The 18,528-nt window shown below is 40.6% G+C and overlaps 1 long non-coding RNA gene across 1 annotated transcript; it reads right to left on the bottom strand.

Annotated features, from left to right (window-relative positions):
• Nucleotides 1-12,456: 12,456 nt before the first annotated feature.
• Nucleotides 12,457-17,621, bottom strand: LOC127476253 (uncharacterized). The gene is made up of 3 exons (XR_007906527.1): nt 17,551-17,621; nt 13,541-13,604; nt 12,457-12,763 (listed from the first exon to the last, which is right to left on the bottom strand). It is a non-coding gene; the product is annotated as an uncharacterized LOC127476253 (long non-coding RNA).
• Nucleotides 17,622-18,528: the final 907 nt, after the last annotated feature.

Raw genomic sequence — 18,528 nt, 5'->3', positions numbered from 1 at the left:
GCCCGGCTAAGAGTTGGACTCAGTGATCCTGATGTGTCCCTTCCAACTCAGCATATTCTGTGATTCTATGATTCTGTACCAGTCTCAAACTTACTCTTGCCCTTCCCCCCATCTCCCTCTAGAAAGATTGTATCCTCAAATTGTTTTGAAGCTTCCTCTCATCTGACTCTTCCTTCTTCTGAGTACTATTCTCTAGCATCACACGAGGAATAGATTCCTACTTTTCTTAATCACAAGGAAATGCTTTCCTTGGCCACTGCAACATTCAGATGTAAAGACTTTCAGATAACGAATAGTAGACTTTGGGAAAGTGGTTGCTTTGTTTTTTTTGAGTTTTCAAAACTCCATTTTGCACTAACTCATGGAGCTCACCAGACTTAAGTATCATAAGAGCACTTTCCCACCACAGGCCCAGGGACCACTCTGTCTTATCTTGAGTATTAGCCAGAGCTCTGCTGCTGACTCTGTAGCTTTGGTTGCAAAACCCTTGATACTTCAGGAGTCTGCTAGCAAAATCTTTCCTTGTTTACACAATCTGCTTAGTCCTCAATGAGTGCTGAATTTCAGAAGAGAAAAAGAAAAGTAAAAAAATTTTAAAAGTTATTCTTGCAGCATACATTATTAGTTTGATTATTATGTTGACACCTACAGTACAGCACTGAATGTTTAACCTTTGCAGTTTTTTATGTTGAACAAATATTAGTTTTATCTTTCACTGTGTCACATCTTTCCTGACAGAAGAATGCTGGCTAAACATCCACTTGTCTGAAATGGCAATTTTACCTATGTGGTTCTAAAGACAGAAAATTTTTTCTGACTTAGATTTTGAAATTATGCCTTGTATCAACATGCTCAATGCACTCCCTTCTCTTTACCTCACTGGCTTTTTTGTAAACTCAGAATGAAAAGTTATTCCAATTCTAAGTGAGTGAAAAACTTCAATGTGGGGACGCAAGCTGCAAGGTTACGAAAAGTCAGCCACAAATCATGTTCGTGCTTGCAGAAGACATCACTGCATCTCCCAGTTGTCAAGAGCATCAGGATGTGGAGTCATCTTGAAGCAGGATTACTGATAAATACTCCATCACATTTGAATATCCTCTGTTTTCCATGGGTATATCTACTTTCTCATATTCTGGATATCGCTTGGTCTCACTTGGGTCCTCTGAGGCCCTAATCCCCAAGCTAGTGTCACTCATGGCAGTCAGTCTGTAATGTTACAAGATCAGCTGAGACATGAATCTCTAATAAGATTAAGACTCATCAGTATTGGTTTAGTCCTTTCCTTTTCTGAGGGAGAGGAGCAGAATTATTCAAGACTTGCAGCAACAACAACAAGCACTTACTAATTATTACCTTTGCCTTCTCTTCTCTGAGGAAACTACAGTAAATTTGTATAAACACCTCAATAAAACCAGAAAGTAACAATAGCAATAAGTATTTGATGTTTTGTTTGAAAATATCTTTTCTTTGACATCATACAGAATAGCCTTTTTCATGAAGTCATGTACATGTCAGTATGCATGTTATTACTTTGATAGTTAAGTTTTTCAGTGATCAAGAGAAGAGAATGGATGCATGTAGCCTTTTCCAGAGGACACTTCACTCTATTCTCTTCTATCTTGGTGCAACAGTTTTTACACCTCACCTTACAAAGTCCTGTCACTTGGGTTGCTGGTTTTTGAAACTATATGCTTGAAATAGTCAGAAAACTCAAGTCCACTACTGATTTACAAATGTTTGTGTTAGCATCTTGTAGAATGCTAAAGGAACTTTACAGATGCATTATACCATCTCCTTTATGGAGTAACTTCAGGTCTCACAGTGGTGCATGTCAATTGGATACCATAAAAATCTAAGAAAGGTCCACTTTCCATAGGGAAATCAACCTCCTCCTCCACCACCTACCATGACACCCAAATCCCAGACACTGTAGCTGTGAGTGACAGCTGGATTTTGAATCCCATGGGGAGACTCTATGCCTCTTGACAGATTCATTGTGACACTGCCCAGACTGCCTGCAAACTGGCAGACAGCTCTGTTTGCCAAATGTCGACATTATCTTATTGGCATTTCAGCCCACTTCTCATTTTTAATGGACAGGAGAAAGACCCAGCCAACAGAGTACTGAAGCAGTGGCAGTGTGTTCGGGCTGCGCTGGCTGCAACCTCCCTTGGACAGCTGCAGGATGGCACCAGCACCCGGAGTGTGGAGGCAGGTACTTGAAAGCTGCTCGACCACTTGATGGAAAATACAGGAACTGAGGAGGAGGAAGAAGACAGCAGAGGAATGCCAATTTCGGGAGTAGATGCTAGTAATAAAAGCAATGTCATGTTACTGTGGTGGCTAACATTTTACAGCAAAAGCAGCTTGTCCTCATTGGAAGAACAGGCTTGCCACAAGGAAGAATATAGTTTATATATATACACTGATCTGTAAAAAGTCTCATGATGCATTATATTCAGAAATATCAAACCTCTGAAAGAGTAACTCAGAGGAGAGTTCACACTGTAGGCCATCTGCTGAAGCAGCTTAGAGATGTCAACTCATGTATTAAGGTGGCTGTCTATTAATTCATAATTGTTGCCTACATCTCAAGAAATAGATCTGTTTCTCTTTTTCATATCTATCTGCCTGGCCTGTCAGAGCAGCAGTAGATTACTTTTTTCTCACTGTACTAAACTGTGTTTTTCCAAATAAATTATTACACCTCTCTTGGCTTGCAGCAATAGTGTGGCAGAATGGATAAACAATTCACGTGGTTCAGCCATCACTCTAAATCTTCATCAGACACTCCAGTGGCTGCACCCCTTTATCTCAAACATGTCATTCCTAATTTCCTGTCAGAAGATCTTTCCACATTATTTCATATTGGTTTAAATGGCAGGATATACATCCATGGAAAAAACCACTGTACGAAATACTGCCTGGATGAGACAAGGTCCGGTGCAAGACAAATAAGCATGAGTGCTTGAAGTTTTGTTGAAATTGAAATCGGTATCCCATAAGATTTTTAAATCTCACCACTCTAAATAAAGCATATGGGGGAAAAAAATAAAGACTACCAGATAAATTGGTGATTTAACAGTTGTAATTAAGCTACTCCAGCAGTAACCCAGAGACTAAATATGAAGAGATATGATTATGTGTGTAAGCACTGCTTTTAAAGAAAAAGAAAAAAATGCATAGGAAAAGTCCAAAGTCTTGAAGTTTAAAATTTAATTTTCAAGTAAATGTTTTCTTTCATCTTATATTTCTTTAATGTTAACTTCATGTTACTTCATGGAGCTGGAATATTTTACACTGCACTGCTTTTTGGTAGGCTTTCCCAAATATGGTCTGCCCTAACAATGGAGGACATTTTTAAAGCTTAACATCAAGATGGTTTTTAACAAGCTACTGTAAAAGGATTTTCCAGTTTTAGTGTGACTTAAAACATTATTCATCATTCTAACAACATATTAAACATAAAGGAAAGCTTTTCTACTGTCTCAATAACATTTTCCATAATACCCTTTTCTAACTGCATGCAGGTGCATGTTTTCAACCACTCTTCACAGTTCCTTAACAATCATTACAAATCCCACTTATCTAAACTAGTGATTAAAAACCTTTAAGGGGAAGCTGTTTAATTAAAAGTAAAGTAGACATTTATTGTGTGTTTAGTGCACCAATTTTGCTATGACCTAAGAACCATTCCCTAATTAAATTTTGTAATTCTTTCATATATTACAACTACAATGTGATAACACAGAAGAAACCCAACAGCTAATTCAAAACTACTATGTGCATTTCTAAAGTCTTAGATTGGCTAACTTTTAAAATCTGAGGATGGACTTTGCCTCTGTACAAGTCTGTAGGAATATATTTGTATTTTTACCACAAACTTTAACAAAACTAGAATGATACCTGTGGAATTCATGGTCATTTATGTACATTTATGTACATTGAACTTAATCTAATAATTTCTTTGGTTTCAGTGGAATCAGTTCTGGATAGATAAAAGCATTCTGCATGCAGCATTTTCTACAGCTTAGAAACCTAATTTTTTGTTGCATTTTTTCTTTATTATAAGCTTATGCATACATGTACAGAGAACCTGACACTAATCACCCTCACAGTAAAGTAAACTAGAAATAATTCCACTGCTATGCATACATTTACACCTGTAAAGGTGTAAAATCAGAGTGCTAAAGGACATATGCTCATTCACTCACTGGATAACACACATAATTTGGTTCATTTATAATATACATACTTCCAAACATATTCACATTAAAACACAGCAAGCCTTAAGGTCAAAATGTTGCCTTTTTGTTCACCCAAAGCCAGGGATGAATCCAGTACTACCATGATGAATCAGTCACTTAAAACATCACTATAAAGTGAGAGCACGAGTGCAGTGCCTTGCGAGGTGCAGGGCAACTGACAGTGACGTGAGAACACACCTCTCTTGTTCAGTTTTTTATCGTTATTACTTTAGCACTGACATCTGACCTCTTTAGCTGCTTGTGTGTAGTGAAGTGTTCCTGGCTCACACCTGGCATCGGTAATAAAGCACAGCATGCATAAATAATGAAGATATGTTTGTGAAACTTCACTAAGTGGCAACTGCCTGTGACAAAGATCCTGCTACCAGCACTTACTGCTGTAAAGGTTTGTTAATGGAGGCTGCTCAGCGGATGACAAAATGACCCAATTAAAGTTTATTCCGAATGACATCAGGGTCATAAAAGGAAACAAAAGAGGAGGAAATGGCTCTGATGGTTTGAAAATACATTGCAATGTATATTATTACATTTGCACTTTTTGCTATAACTTCATATTCACATAAAACAATACCTATTGAAAGCCAAGTTAATTAAAAAGGCGACTGTTGGCTAGACAGAAAAATGATGGCTTGTGACACTCTGCTGGACATGCTTTCCAGGAAAAGATCTAGTAAGAAAGCCTTTTGAGACTGGGATAGGAGAGACATTTCTCCTGTCAGATACTGGATCAGAGACTTTCCAGATGAGAAAAAGATTTCAAATTCAAGTAGTCAGTCCATTTGTAGGAAAAAGCTCTCACATATGCAGTAAAGTACTTCTAGTGCAGGGTTTGTCGTATTCTGATTTATTCTGAAATTTCTAGATGAGGGCTGAAACTATGGGCCCCTGGAGGACTAGACATAGCCCAATTTACAGAAAAGTTATTTGCTCCTAAGTGCCCCTTCCATTGGAAAGGAGGAAATGTGTGTAAATGAAAGGAGACCGAGGTGCTCCAATGAGAAATCAGCAGACAATAAAGTGTCAGTGATTTTGAGCCACCTGCAGTTAATTTTCCATTGTTTCCAGTCATCACTCTGCATAGGGAAGGAGGAAAGACTATTTAACTGAATTTCTTTTGCATTGGGACTCCACCGACATCTTGTGATGTACCTAATGCACCAGTGGGAATGAGAGAAGCTGTGTGATGTTTTTTTCAGGCAAACGGGAGCAGCAAGGAGAATATGGGATCAGACCACAAGTATCACTTCTGTGCATTTATCTGGGTAAAATAAAAATAGATCAGCTCAATTCTTTCTGAGAGACTGTGAGGCCAGTCTGGAAATCCTAGAAACACCCCTCACACAGTGCAAAATTAGAATATTTAAGGGCATTTTTAATTTAGGGCATTAATTTAGGGACATTTTTAATCCTAGGAAGCCTAGGACACCAAGGCCACAGAGAAGCATCACTTTGAGTACATCAGCTTCATTTGATCGAATGAAATGCAGAGTCCTACTACTCAGAGAAAGGGTGCCAGAAATCTGCTCTGATTAATTCAGCTTCACTGTGACACTTTTCCCATGTTATAGTCAAGAAAAGCGAAGGAGTTCTTTGCAGTCCTGTTAGCATGTTTGAATAATTCACTGCTGCCCCAGCTCAGACATTCTGGTCCCCTGCTCTACTCATGTTTGATTTGTGGATAATTAAATTTTTTAGGAAAATTAATTTGCAAGAACTTGGGGTTTGTTTGATTGGTTTGGTGTTGGTTTGGGGTTTGAGTTTTTTATTTTTCACTGCTACCTACTTGTAGCAAGTATTCAATTAACTGCCTTTCGTAGGCAAGGAGCAACAACCTGTTTTCCCACACATGAGCACCTTACCAGCATAAAAACACATTGTTAAGGATGTAGTAACGGGTTGGTGGCTGCCTAAGCTGGAAACATTCAGAATTCTTGGGACTGTCTCTTGGGGTCACACTAAAACATATTTTGCCTATTAAAATGCAGCTTCAAATTTGTAATTTCAGTTGTCAGCAGATAGAAAGGATGCTTAGGGAAGAGACCTGGGAAAACATTTGGTTGCGCTTTCCTGACATAGTAACACATCTTTCAACAGCCTGTGGCTCAAAACATCCTGGGCCATAGGTTTCACATTTAATAGCCCTTGGTGAATTTTTTTTCTGTACTAACTGTGCCTGAGTTTTGAACCTACATAAATTTTTGGCACCTATTTTATGCCAGCACTAAAGCAAAATGAACACCAAGCCACAGACTGCTAGTTTAATAGAGAAACGCAATTTTCTCACAATGATTGGATGCTTTCCTTACGAAGTGTGATGCTAATTGGAATACAGTAATCTTCAGCCAGAAGATTTTGTTTTGGTAGAAATAATGATAAAACAAGCGGAGTCGTACTTGCCTTAATAAAAAGTCATCCTACCCTTTCAATATGAAAATGGGAAATGACCCTCGTTAGCTAAATGAGTTTGAGAGAGAAATTGAGCAGTAACATTTTTGGACAATTAGTCTCCACTATGCTGCTTTTCTTAGTAAAGGAATTTATTTGCTTTCCACCCCAGCTCCTTTCTGATGTTTCTTGGCATGTGTTATTTTATTGTGAAGGAAGATCCTTCTCACATTCCAGGAATAAATGTGTGTCCTTGTAAAATCTACAAGATTAAGAAGTTTGCCTTAAGGCAATGATTCCTGCCTTAGCAAAATATAATGCATACCTGCGTATCAATTCTTCCTGTCCTCTTCAAAACTGGAGGTAAATGTTTTTTCCATTTACATTTGTGCAATATTTTTAGCAGATATGTTCTCAATTTTGTCTTTTGTTTGGCAACAGAAAAAGAAAGCCCCTTACTGCATAATTCCATACTTTGTAATCCCAGCATCCTCAATGGGCTCTTATGAGATCACATCTTGGGAAGGAGACCTACAAGAAAGCAGAACACAGGCAGTTCAGCAGTGCTGCTTCTGTCTCCCAGCTCCTGCTGCCAAAGTCATCCCACAGACCGTAGTGTAACTGCTAATGCACTGAAAGCAGAGCATGTGATCAAATCCTCTCCCAAAAATAGGTCCTCAGTAAGCAGTCATCTTTCCTCATCCCCACTGTGTCAGTGTCGAACCAATGTGATTAGGTAGGGAGGACACTGATGTAGTACAGTAACAACAACCTTTTGGAAGGAAAGCAAACTAACAGCCCTGGTTGCTTGTCCTCTTTTCAGTAGTGCAGTGGTATTTTTCCGGTGCGTGAGAGCTCTTAGCCTCAGCCTTCTGACAAAATTTCTATTGTAGCTAATTATATTCTCCTTATCTACAAACCTCCCATGCTTCATCTAGCTTGAGTGGAACTTTTCCAACTGAATGTTTTTTCAATGGAAAACTGCTGTTTGATTGAAAACAAAGCTCTTCTGAGAAAGTGTCAACTTCAACAAAACCTGAAAAACAATTACAACTTTTCAGTAAGGTTAAAATACCCTGCATTAACCTTTTCAGAACAGTGACTCCATTTTTCATTTTGAAATTACTCCTTCAGATTGTATTATATTTTAAATAGAGATTAAAGACTGGGGCTTAAGATGAAATTGTTTTGAAAATTTCACTTAAAGTGATTTGATTTTATTTTGCTCAAGAAGCCAAATAAATCTTGAAATCCTGAAATTTCCTTTGAAAGGGAAATTTTGTATCCTTTGCAACTATGCTCATTTGCTTTTGGTTCCATGCTATGGTGCATCTCTACTGTCCTCATTAAGGAAATTGATGCATATTCTCCACATGGGATTTGTATTTCAGTCATGGTGACTGTAGTTGCATCCCATAAAGAACAAAATTCTTCTTTCTCCTATTGCCCTGAAGTCTTATGCTGACCTTGCGTATTAACATGTGTAAGAGCTCTGATTGCTTGCTCTTACAAGTGAACTGCTGTTAACTTTTAAAAAATTTCATATATCACAGCCTGAACAGTGTGTCACTGAAAACCAGTCACATATTTCTGCTTTACATATACCCAAGAAAAAGAGAAAGAAATCAACACATTCTAAGGAAAAAAACTCCTGAAATGTTCGCAGCTGGACATACTCCACAGAAAATGTCTGGTTCCTCCACTTAGTTCACATTTCCCATACAGCTTCAGCTGCTGGAGTGAGTACCATGTATCAAACAGAGCAAGGCAAAGGGAGGCTCCAAAACATGACAATTTACAAGTTATTGAGAACTTCTGGAATTGCATGTGAAAGCAACAGAGAGCACAAAGTTACTTATGTTGCTATTGTAGCGGTGTAATTAGAAGATGGTGCTGAACATCCTTATTAGAATTTTCTTCTGGATGGTCCTTTAGGGTATAGACAAATGGAAGAAGTTAATGTCAAAAGAGTGGTCTTTTGGTGACAATTCAGGCTGAACATCAGGCAACACAACTTCTACTGTTGTCTACTTTATAATACAAGGAACAGCTCTTACGTCCTTGGTACCTCTGAAAATATGTCCCATGGATTTTGCTCATCAATTGTCACTGGAAAAGAATGATCTTAATATCTGACCTCAGTATCATCTGAAATGCCATGGAAAGAACAATGCTAAAGTATTTTATAGAATTGTCATGAAGTTAGTTCAGTAGGTGATGTTTGCAAACATGTATCATCCATAGATTCTCACCAGCCAAGGACCTTTCCTTGAATCCAGATTTAGAAGTACATATTTTGCTTTAAACTAATCAGATCAGTCTACTTCTAGTTGCTGTAGTGGTCTGATTACAAGATGGAGTCTGACCACAAGATGAAGTCTGCTTTGCCATTGTCTTGAGCGTGGAGTTAAAAAGCCTTGATGCCACTGCTAGGCTGCTGCAGGAGCCGAGCTACTTGCAAAAGCTCCAGGAGGTACCTAGCAAGCCAGCAGAGGCAGCAGACTAGCAAAAAAAGAAAAAAAGTTGTTACAATCAAAAAATGCAGGAAGGACTTACTCTCCCACGTACAGTATGCCAGGCTGATCTTGCTTGGAGACTAGGGAATCAGCCAATGGACACTCAGGGCCCATTTGGGTACCAGGTGACCTTTGCTTGGATACTGGTGAACTGGTGTAGTGGACTGATTACAAGATGGAGTCTGATTACAACACTGGTTCTTGCTTGAATATTAGTTTGTGAGATTTAGGACCATCAGAATGACACTGGAATTGTTATGATCCATCAAAGAAAGTATCCATAAAGTTGTAGTACATAAACATAGGTGCAGGCATTAGAAAATATTTGCAGAAGACAGAAAACCCAGGTCCTAACTCAGACTTCATTAACTGCCTTATCTAAGTTCATGCCAGTTAGTGGAACTCATACATCTGGCTGATGCATAAACTGCATCAGACAGAAACACCGTATCTGCATTTGTTATCCAACATAGTTATCCAAGCAGCTTCCTAGATGCTTGGAGTTGATGAAAGCTATAGCATCTTAATATGACTTATCACAGCTCCTTGTAACAGGGGTAAGAGAACTGAGGTCACCAGCACTGGTAACAAATGCTCTGACAGAACCGAGCCTTAACAGAGAACACCCATTTACCAAAGCAAAATCATTTTTGTGAAAATACGTCTGGTTTGATACATCCTAATTAAATCACAGGTGTGGTTCTGATGGAGAGCTGCCTGCCAGAAAAAAATCCTCCTAGAAATTCAAGTGACCTAGTCTCCTAAAGGCAATGACAGGATTCCTGAAGTTTTTCAGTTCTTTGCCTTACTAGCCTTCCACTATAAATGGACGTCTCAGTAACTGATATCTTGCAGGGGACTTCTGAAACTTGCTGCTTTTTCAGTTGTGTGGTCTGATGCCACCAGCTTCCTTATACGTAATGTTGGACTAAGCTTGACTATTTTTGAAGAATGTGAAAGAATACAAACCCATACCCCACTCAAGGCAATCAGTTTTGCTAGTAAATCTAATGATTTTCTGAATATTTTATTGAAAAAATCTGATTAAACCTTCTTATGGTTCACAGTTATTTTCTAATACAATTTTGTCAAGTGCTCCACCTGGAAACTCTGCTACCAGCCCTTCAGCCTGAACTCAGATAATGCTCTAGGAGACTTTGCTAAATTGCTTCAGATAACATGCTCAGCAATGCACAGCCCAAAATTAGGTTCTCTATGAAACTAATTCATATTAAATGGTTGTTTGAATACCAAATGAAAAAGTAATTCTTCCTCTTCCTTCCCCCCTCAGATTTTCTCTTGCACAATTGAAATTTCTCTGAGGCCAAATCATCTTGGTGATATATGGTGGGGAGGGGGATAGTTCTTTCATCTGATTTGCTCTTCATGTGTAAATGTGTAATTACTAATCAAAAATGGACTTGGATAGAAGGAAAGATTTCTTTATTCAAACAGAATCATAAAGTAGCACATTTCCAGAGGAACTAAAAATATGCAAGTCATGACAAAGTATTTATTGCATAATAATGTGATGTCAACAACACAGAATAATCATGTTTGCAGGTGGGAGCTTTACATACATTATACAGCAAAGGTTTTACTATTGAAATGGAAATATAAATCAAGCAGGATGCATTTCTAGAAAATAAAGCATTATTCATTCACATACTAATATCCACCTTACGATCTCTCTCCTGGACTGACTAATGAAAAAGGAAAAATTCAGCGTTTAGAATTAAATCTGATGTAGATGACATTTAAGGTCATGAAAGGCAATCTTAGTTGTACTGAAATCTTTTAATCTTATTTGCAGATTATTCCATCAGTGGCTCCCTGGAGCTGCAAAAGGATTTTATTCTCATATCTTTATTATTTAATTGAATGTTGAAAGTGTACCATATTGTAAATTGCTCTTAATTTAAAAGAGTACTTTCTTGTCTGAACATCATCACATTTGGAGAGCTATAGGAGAACTGACTCAGAAATATACCTGGGTAAATTCAGTAGTGGCATGCAAAGTGGTTGGATGTAATTAGGTAAGGAAATGACTATAGGGGGTGAAGTACATAATCATACTTAATTGCAATTCAACAGATGTTCAAAATTACTGTAACTTACACCGATCTGATGTAACAGCCAAATTTGATTCTATATTATATCAGGATGCAATTTCTATTGAAATCTGCAGGTCCACATAATTAGGGGTATCAGACTACTGACTTCTAGAGGCAGGAATATATTTGGCCCTGTGCAAACTCAGAGTTTGCCTTCACTAACCAACAAGCCTAAGGCTGAGCTCCTGTCTTCACTGGCCTGGGCAAAAAGTTTTCTCAGCATAGTTTTATCAACAAAGTCAAAACTTTTTTCTTGCTGTTTTTTGTTCTTACCCCTGTTCACCTGAAGGTATGATCCATGCATCCTGCATTAAGATGAAGATGCATCTCTCCCTCAAATTACAGAAAGAACCAACAATGTGAGTAGTTTTATCTTGCATGCTTGATGCAAAAAGGGAAAATGCCACCACAAAGAAAATCTAAACCTGGTTTCTAATCAATGTTGTACACAGGTTAGTCAATCTGTGTCAAAAAGCTTTACATGTGGATTTGAAGATGTTTTGGAAAGACGACAGAGAGTATGGGGCAAACTGTCAACCAGTGACAGCAGAACTTCAGTAATGCGGCTAAGGATGGGCAAACTCCATACTTCAGTGATCAGCCATGGTAGAAGACCCCTGAGTAGTTATTTTAGCCATCTGACACCTAGCTTTCCCAGCAGACCATGTTTCCTGGTCTGGTCCCCACAAGGTAGAAAAAGCCAGTGGAGAAACCACACTGTACATATCCATTGATGCTGCATTACCTGGAAGCCAGGCAAAGCTGCAGGAGTCTTTGACACGAGTAGTAGCATCTGCGGGGTCCCTGGGTAAGGCCAGGGAGGTGAGGCCACCTCTCCCTGAAACCAATGTCATTACATCTGCAAAGGAGCATAGAACAGTTTTCCCTCACTACCTACTTCTACGTGTTTCTTGTAGGACAATTCGATTCATTTATTTCCTGGCCAGTGCAGAGCTATCTCTGGTAGGTATTTACACAGCAACAATCGAAAACCACTTGTGCATAGGTATTTATAGAGCACCAATCACAGGCAGTTGTACCTAATGACTGATATTAGCACGATGTGTCAAATACAAAATCTTTCTCTGAAAACAGCAGGGTCCAAACAACTCAGCTAATGAAACAGGCAACGAAGAACACATATGTGGCACCACCTCGTGTATCCTATTTTTGACCGTTAAAATAAATTATATGGATCCCAAGTACATGAAAATAACACAACAAGACTACCTAACTCACCTGCATGTCAATGTCTTCCAGCAAAGCTTTCAAGAGGTTGGTTTTTTTTTCTCAAAAGCAAACCCTTTGCATAAATCCGCTCTTTGGTGATAAACTAAGAGGACAGCTGCTAGCACTCTGTGCCGAGGAGAAAAGCAGTCGAGCTCTTCCTTTCCTGACAGGAGTGCCTGGCTTCACAGCATGGCACTGTCCATACTCAGGCAATGTCCACCTCGGAACATGAATTAATTTCCAGTACCTGCAAGGTAAGTGAGTGTTAGTCCCATTCTGTGATCTGGGTGATGGTGAAGTTCAGTAACCAGACTTATGTTGCAGTTAAATGCTAAGCCCCATGTTGCAGGCAGGATTTGATACACAGAAAGACAGACTTGTAGGGCAGCGCCATCATCACAGCAGTCCCTCCTGCCCCTGTGCAGCTTCCCTCTCCCTTTTCTAGTCTCCTCCACAATTAAATAAAATTAAGGGTATTTCAAAGAGAGAAACTTGCACTGGGTGATACAGGGCTGATATTACTCTCTCATGGAAGCAGAAACAGGAAAGCAGATGAGAGGAAGCACTAGAGATACACAGATGTAACTCACACTTGCCAGAGAACAGGGAGACATACAAATTGTCATGCTGGCACAGGACAGTTGTCTGGCTTACTTGTTATCCGTGGCATTGGCCTGTACCAGGTGCTTTAGAGAAATATCAGAAACACTACTGACATTGACTGTAAAATTACCTGCCCATCATGGAAATTTTTTTCTAACCACAAGCATTCAGTGGTTGGTCTCAACCTTCTGGTTCAACTCCCCTGTGTTTGTGTATGTCTCTGTTCCTCTCTAGTATGAAATGTAAACCTAATACATTAAGTATTTGTAAAATTATCAGAAGCCTACCTAATGGATTGAATTCATTGTTCTCATTAATTTAATACAGTATTTGAGTCAGATTATACATTTGGAAAATGTTCTTGTAACACAAGATATAGATGTATTTATTTGCTTTAAGGGCACACAAAAAATAAATATACCTGAGTAAGAAATCTCCCACTGTGGGGAAAGGTGGATCTTTCAACCAGAGATATTCCTCTGCACCTGAGAGGGAAAACACAGGGTAACTACTGTCATGCACAGATGCTGCAATCAACTGCATAGATTGTTAAGATAACCATTTTTGCGAAGAAGTGCGCATGGCTGGGTGTTACTTTAAAATCAAGCTCTGTGTGCAGGGAGAGAAGAGAGGTGTGCAAGTATAGTTTTCAGATTTATATGGATATATCTGTACAGTTCTGCATGTGACTATTAAATACACATATCTGACTCAATGATCTCAAAGGTCTTTTTCAACCCAAACGATTCTATGTTTCTATATATGCGCATGGGTGCACTTGCACACATACAAAAGCTGGTGCATCCAGGAAACAGGTTCCAAACTGGGAAACAAAACTCTTCCTTTATTCTCACAGAGAAGGGCAAGAACAGATTCTGCAGGATCATTTCTGTCAGCAGATGGAGGAAGGCAGGGTGATTGACTGATCAGTTGATTTTGATCACAGTAATGGCAGAAAGTTTGCTATTGTGGCCAAAAATCACAAATTGGGAGCATTATTGCACTCTTTTAAGTAAGTCTTTGCAACCCAAAGGTGATACTTTATAGATTTTATCTGAGTCCCTCCCCCTACAACTATTTCACCACTTTATACCTTTCGGTGCTGAAAAAAAAAAAAAAAAGAAGACAAAATGTCAGGTGACATTAGCAAAGGAATCACATACACATACTTGAAAAGGTATGCTGTTGCATGGCCATTATAAGCACTTCAAACTAAAGCATGTGCCTTTACATATAAAATATATATGCAACTGATATACAATATTATGACTCACTATCAGCTGCTGGGAGTCTTAGAAAGCAAAGCAGAGTAGAATTATATTTTTTTCTTTCATTTTATTAATGGCACAGTCAAAGACAGCAACACTGCTATATCGGAAATTAGCCTTTGTACCTTTATGCCTAGAAACTTTCCAAACTGATGTTTCATTCTACATTCAAAGAAGAGTGGTTTTAAATAGGATCCAAAGGTTTGATATACCAAAATCCTCCAAATCTTGTCCTATTACTTCGTTTCATGCTTTTTTTTCAAAATCTAACCTTGCATGACTCTTTGTGTAAAATAAGGGCTGTAATTTTTCAGTTGCTAACTTCTGTGAACTCAGAGCTAACATTTCCGAAACAATTCTTTTCTCCCCACAGTCACACACTGGCCTCTTCTCTCTCTGTCCATGTAATCTCCCTTCCCATCAACTCTGTTTCACCTTTTTGCCCTCACCACCATTCTCTTACTACTCAAGTGGCTCAGTCTCCTATCTGTTTTCCCAAACTGGTCTTTTTCTGCCTTTTTAATAGTGCTTCTTTACCAAGTATTCATTATAGGCTGCGCTTTTTGTTCTTCCTTCTGATCTCTACACATCTCCAGATGATTCTAACTCAAGCCACGCTATGTAAACTAACATGTATCCTCTGAAAGCAAAACATATTTCATCATATTACTTGCTTTATGAAAATTCACAAGTTATGGAAAAAGTAAAATGCCAGAAAGTTTTTCACAGATCCCTCTGACCAATAGAGTATTACAAAAAGATTCAAACCCGGCAGAAATCCCAACCTCAAAAAGCCTTAACACATACTTAGAACTTTCTCCTGTTTCTGCAGTGTGACATAATGGTTTACATTGAAAGGCGAACATACTTATCTTGAGATTTAATGGTCTTCGTCAGCGTGGACTTCAGAATTTAAATGTTTCCATGCTCCCTTATCTAACACTTTATTCTTTCTCACATTCTTGTTATTCATATGGGTGTGCAGTCTGAGTGGGCTAGCCAAAATCACTTATGGAAATGTATGCTGCCTGGTTTTCAAAAAGATTGTATTTCAGCTATCCTTATTTCAGATCACAACACATGGGCTATCATTTAAAACTTGCAAATACTCAGAGAAAGAGGGACAACTCAGCTTCGGTAGTAAAGGTGGTATCTCTAGCACAGGCTGCATAAATATTACATATGAGTGTGAAAACACACACAGGATTTTGCAAAATATCTAAGCATTTTGAAAAGCCCTTGCATTTGAAAATATCAGACGTTCTTTCTAAAGGGAAGCTAGGGTAACACAGAGAGAAGCTGTTTCCTAATCAGGTGCTGCCTGTACCCAAGCAGGGTAATCTAATTTGCAAGTAGGTGACCTATATGTCTGGACATAGCTGATTATTTATTCAACTAATCAAATTATATTGTGTCATTTGACGGTAGGATGTACACAGTGCTGACACGATGTTATTTTTTTGTCACCAGATAAGGGGAATTGATTCTAATCTATATTACTTTTGTTAGTCATCAACTCTTACACCTAGACCTGCCAAGGGAAGCATGAATGCATTTTGTGAAGTTCAATAGCACACATATCATTAGGTCATAGCAAAGATATGCATTGTTGAAAAAAAAAAAAGTCAACCAAAACCGAAAAAACAGTGTTCACCATCATTTGATCAACTTTTTCTACATGCCAGTACTGTAAGAGTGAAAGCACCCTTCCTTCCCTCTCCCACCAGCCACTGTGATGATGCAATTGCCCATTTCTACTACTTCATTTTTTGTCCTTGTCATCATCTGGTTTTACAAAGAGACCACTGCAGATTAAACTGTGTCTGCTGAGAAACCTTGCCTCTTGCTATCCCTAAAAGCATTGAAATCTTAAGAATACCCTCTGTTCACCTGTGTGGATTTGTGATGTCCATTTTATAATTAATTTCAAGCCACATGTCATAACCTGGGCAAAAGACTGGTGTTTTTTTTTTAATTTTGATTGACTGATTTCATTCTCTAACAGTATCTACTGTAAAGGTTAGTGAACAATTCTGATATCTTCTTGGTCGGGGGGACTCGTCAAAGAGGGGTCTGTGTGCCCTAATGAGGAGCAGCAACTGAGGCCTCAGCAGATCTCGATATTTCTCCCATCCTTCCCCTGCCCCGTTTAGTTTTTTCCATGACCCCGCAGGTTATTTCAGTGGGGAGGAGAAGCAGAGAGAGAGGGTGCTGAGGACTTAGCGGGAAGGAGAAAAGTTTTTAAAATATGTAATTATGAGCCTCTCATGGAGCAAGCGGAGCAGCCTACTGTGTGGAGTGGTTGGGAGCGCGATGACAGTAATTGTTGCCGCTGTTGCTCCCGCGGGCGGAGGGCTCCGGCCCCGATGCTGGCAGGAGCGGGGGCTGAGGAGCTGCAGTAGTGTTGAAGTCTCCGGCTCTCACGGCTGCTACCTCCTCGACCTTCCCCGAGCCACAGCCGCGGGTGAAAGCTCCCCGTGGGAGCTTTCATCCTGGGAAAGGCCCGTGGGGGAGCGGCGGCCCCGCGGCTGCCCGGGCTGCGGGGGATAGAGGGAGACAGGGCGAAATCTGCTGGCTCGGGCGAAGTTGGCGGCAGCGCAGCGGGGCCGCGGGGGTGTCGCAGCCCCTGGGCGGCACCGGGAGTCCCCGGCGGAGCGTATGGCGGGCAGGGGCCGCTCCGCCGCACGCGTGTCTGCCAAGGGCGGGCGGGCACAGCCTCCGCCGCGCCGCTCCGGCGGTGCCGGGCAGCGCCCGCGCCTCGGCGGCGGCGGGTCCCGGCACGGTCCGAGCTGGCACGGCCCAGCCCGGCCCGGCTCGCTTCGGCTCTCTGGGGCTCGGCCCCGGTTATCCCCCGCGGGGGCAGGTCCGGCTTGTCCCCCGGCGCGGCCGCCTCTTGCCGAGGTCTGCCCGGCGCTGCCCCCCCCGCCCTGCCCCGTTTCCTCAAAAGGGTGCCCGCGGTAGGGAGCGCCTTCCCCCCGGAGCCGTGCTCCCTTGGGGCGCTGGACGGATTGAATGCAACTTCAGCCGCCGTGGCCGCTTCCATCGCTGTCCTGCCTTCCCTCCCCCCGCCTCCCGTTCTCGCCTGAAAAGAGCAAACTTGCGTTGAAATGGCACCTCGGCTCGTGCGCCAGCCTAACCAGCCCATTAAATATGATCAACGTACCGTTTGCATGGATTGAAACCTTTCCCAGTCCTGATTGCTCCAAAGGGGAATCACGTCCTACCTCCCACCTTCCCAATCTTCATTCTCCCAGTGTACACACTCTTGTAATTACTAGTGATTGTGCTAATGCAACCCTGAGCAAAAGCATGCTGGTACTATGGAGAGGGAAGGCGAAGAAAATACCGTTAGTGTAGGGCAATATAGATGTGGATCATGCTTTTTCTTTTCTACCTAGACGTAGGATAATATATATCCTATAGATACTGCATGTTAAGCATCGACCTAAACATCAGCGGCTCGTTTACTAGCCTTTTTCTTTTTTCCCCGTGGGGCTTTTTTTTTTTGCCTTTTTTTTTTCTTTTTCATTTTTGCTTTTTCTTTTCTTTACCGGATCACCAGGTGATCTGAAAAGAAATGATGGATCGCTTCGTGGACCTGCGAAAGGAGAGAAAGTGAGAAGACGACTTGTTAGTCCTGACTCTAACCAAGGACAATGCTGTCTGATCCCACTCCTGCCGTGATTGCTTCTTACATAACTCTCTGTATTCACCGCAGACCGCTTTGCTCGGGGGCGGAGGGGGGGCACCCCAGTGTAATATCACGTCGGGCCTTCTCCGCACTTGATTCCCCTCCTTCAGGAGAGAGGGGCTTCGAAGCGTTGCCATTAACTTCGGTGATCATCATTTGGTTTCTTTTACAGGCGGCTGAACCGTCTTAAGCTAAGATTTTGTTATTATTATTTGTTCAGTTGACATTCCCTGTTCCGGTTGCCCCCACCCCCGCGGCGTGCGCACACACACACGCACACACTCACACCCCTTTTCTTTTCATCATCAGCAAATAAAGATTAGGTGGGCAGATTATAGAAAGCGTTTTCAGTCCTCTGCTGATCTTTATTCCAGAGCCTTTGTGATGATATTGATGATGATGATGGTCAAGTGGACAGTTTGATTTTTGTGTTTGGAGCTAGTTATAAAG

The sequence above is a fragment of the Manacus candei genome, unplaced genomic scaffold, assembly GCF_025592945.1.
Source record: "Manacus candei isolate 608988 ecotype Guabito, Panama unplaced genomic scaffold, ASM2559294v1 h1tg000049l, whole genome shotgun sequence".
Taxonomy (NCBI): domain Eukaryota; kingdom Metazoa; phylum Chordata; class Aves; order Passeriformes; family Pipridae; genus Manacus; species Manacus candei.
The sequence above is the reverse complement of the archived record's forward strand: the minus strand, read 5'-3'. Positions and strand labels throughout refer to the sequence as shown.